Source organism: Penaeus monodon, chromosome 31 (assembly GCF_015228065.2).
Source record: "Penaeus monodon isolate SGIC_2016 chromosome 31, NSTDA_Pmon_1, whole genome shotgun sequence".
Lineage (NCBI taxonomy): Eukaryota > Metazoa > Arthropoda > Malacostraca > Decapoda > Penaeidae > Penaeus > Penaeus monodon.
Window position 1 is genome coordinate 12,050,808 of NC_051416.1, and position 222 is coordinate 12,051,029.

Genomic DNA, 222 nt, shown 5'->3' on the forward strand with positions numbered 1-222 from the left:
AAAATACAACAAAAAAACGATATCTGTTTCCTTGTCTGAATAAATTGGAAAATGAATAGTTTCAGCTACCCATGCACGCCATGCCAAACGACAGAAAAAAGGAGAAGCATTTTTCTCTCAACTTTAATTTCACATTTCCTCAACTTTAACAAGACCATATATATAAGATAAAGAATAAACAGAGGGCAGGGAAAGGAAAAGTAAGATAGAGAAAATCATACG